Source organism: Lathyrus oleraceus, chromosome 4, assembly GCF_024323335.1.
Source record: "Lathyrus oleraceus cultivar Zhongwan6 chromosome 4, CAAS_Psat_ZW6_1.0, whole genome shotgun sequence".
NCBI classification, from domain to species: Eukaryota; Viridiplantae; Streptophyta; class Magnoliopsida; order Fabales; family Fabaceae; genus Lathyrus; species Lathyrus oleraceus.
In genome coordinates this window covers 70,980,257-70,982,754 of record NC_066582.1, presented here as the reverse complement: position 1 = coordinate 70,982,754, position 2,498 = coordinate 70,980,257, and the positions used below count along the sequence as shown (strand labels likewise).

Genomic DNA, 2,498 nt, shown 5'->3' with positions numbered 1-2,498 from the left:
ACTTCGAAAGTGAGTTGTCCTCTTACGTCTATGATAGCACCGACAGTTTTTAAGAAGGGTCTTCCCAATATAATGGGGGTGACTTCATCTTCTCTTATGTCCATAATTATAAAATCGGTGGGAATGTAGAATTGACCTATGCGCACGGGAACATTTTCAAGAATTCCTACGGGATATCTAACGGAACGATCTACTAATTGCACAGACATTTTAGTTGGTCTTAATTCTCCCATTTCAAGTTTCTTGCATATGGACAAGGGCATAACACTGATACCGGCTCCTAAATCGCATAAAGCTTTGTCTATGACAAATTTTCCTATATGACAGGGTATAGAAAAACTACCAGGATCTTTAAGTTTTGGAGGCATATTTTGGATTATTGCGCTACACTCAACAGTGAGTGTAACGGTTTCGTTATCTTCAAGTTTCCTTTTATTAGATAAAATTTCTTTTAAGAACTTAGCATATGAGGGCATTTGTGTAATAGCTTCTGTAAAAGGAATTATGACGTTTAATTGTTTCAGTAGGTCAACAAATTTTTTAAATTGGCCCGCGTCTTTGGTTTTAATTAGCCTTTGAGGATAAGGGATAGGTGGTTTGTAAGGCGGTGGAGGTACATAAGGTTCTTTTTTTTCCACGGTTTCCTTATTACACTCTTCCTTTTCCTTAGGTTTACTTTCTTCCTCAGTTGACTTTTTAGAGTTTTGGTTCTCAATCCTTGGGTCAGATGGTCCTTCTACCTCTGTACCACTTCGTAATATAATTTCATGAGCGTGGCCTTTCGGATTAGGTTAGGGTTGTCCAGGAAATGTACCAGTTAGGGCAGCAGTAGGCGCTTGTTGTTGAGCTACTTGCGAGATTTGTGTTTCAAGCATTTTGTTATGGGTAGCCAGGGCATCTACTTTACTTGCTAGTTGTTTAATTTGTTCGCTAGTGTGTACATTCTGGTTTAAGAACTCTTTATTGGTTTGCTGTTGAGAAGCTATGAAGTTCTCCATCATGATTTCCAAGTTGGACTTTCTAGGAACGTTATTGTTAAGTGTAGATGGGGTTGGCTTTTGATATCCAGGTGGTACAACTGGAACTTGACTGGGAGCTTGACCTGGTGCGTATAAAGTGTTGTTACTTTTATATGAAAAATTAGGATGGTTCTTCCAGTTTGAGTTATAGGTATGCGAGTAAGGATTTCCTTGAACATAGTTCACCTGATCTGTTTGAATTCCTGTTAGGAGTTGACAATCTGTAGGAGTGTGACCTTGAATTCCACAGACTTCGCAATTTTGAGTTACGGCAACCACGGTGGCTGGAGGTGATACGTTTAAACTTTCAATTTTCTGGGCAAGAGCATCCACTTTTGCATTAACATGATCAAGGCTACTTATCTCGTACATGCCACCTTTCGTTTGAGGTTTTTCTACCATTGTTCGGTCGCTTCCCCACTGATAATGATTTTGGGCCATGCTCTCGATAAGTTGATAAGCGTCGGTGTAAGGTTTATCCATAAGCGCACCATCGGCAGCGGCGTCTATTGTTAACCTTGTGTTGTACAAGAGACCATTGTAGAAGGTGTGAATTACTAACCAGTCCTCTAAACCATGGTGTGGGCAAAGTCTCATCATGTCCTTGTATCTTTCCCATGCTTCGAAAAGAGATTCGTTATCTTTTTGCTTAAATCCATTTATCTGGGCTCTCAACATAGCTATTTTGCTTGGAGGAAAATATCAGGCAAGAAAGACTTTCTTCAACTCATTCCATGTGGTGACTGAGTTGGAAGGAAGAGACTGAAGCCATCTTCTAGCTTTATCTCTTAACGAGAAAGGAAAGAGACGAAGTCGAATTGCCTCTGAAGTGACACCATTAGCTTTAACATTGTCAGCGTATTGGACAAATACGGATAAATGAAGGTTTGGATCCTCGGTAGGATTTCCAAAAAATTGATTCTGTTGCACTGCCTGCAACAACGAAAGTTTAAGTTCGAAGTTGTTCGCTTCGATTGCGGGTGGAGCAATACTCGAATGCGGCTCATCCTGCGATGGAGCAGCGTAATCTCGAAGAGCATGAGCTGGTTCGGCCATCGCTGGTATCGTTAAAGGAAGGAGATTTTTGAGATCAGGAATTTCGATTGGAGGAAGATTGTTTCTAGCGCGATACTCCCGAATTCGTCGTAATAATCGGAGATATCGTTCAACGTCGTTGATTCGTAAGTAGTACGACTCACCTTGTGAGAGAGTGTGTGGCATACAAATCAACGAAAAAAAAGGGAAAAAATAAAAATTGCCTTAGTCTCTACAGCGTAACATGAGAGTTACGATATCGACTAAATAAAAGTCCTCGGCAACGGCGCCAAAAACTTGATCGCGACTTTATGAGTCTATCGGGGTACTAACTGCAAGTGCACAGTCTAATCGCGTAGTTTTAAAAGATATCGATCCCACAGGGACTTAATGAATCGATCTACCGTTTTTCTAGGGTTACTGCATAAAGCTAAGGCGGATGAT

The 2,498-nt window shown here is 40.7% G+C and overlaps 1 non-coding gene across 1 annotated transcript; it reads left to right on the top strand.

The window, feature by feature from the left end:
- The first annotated feature begins 1,590 nt into the window (after nucleotides 1–1,590).
- Nucleotides 1,591–1,697, top strand: LOC127077751 (small nucleolar RNA R71). Its single transcript, XR_007787527.1, has one exon. It is a non-coding gene; the product is annotated as a small nucleolar RNA R71 (small nucleolar RNA).
- The last annotated feature ends 801 nt before the right edge of the window (nucleotides 1,698–2,498 follow it).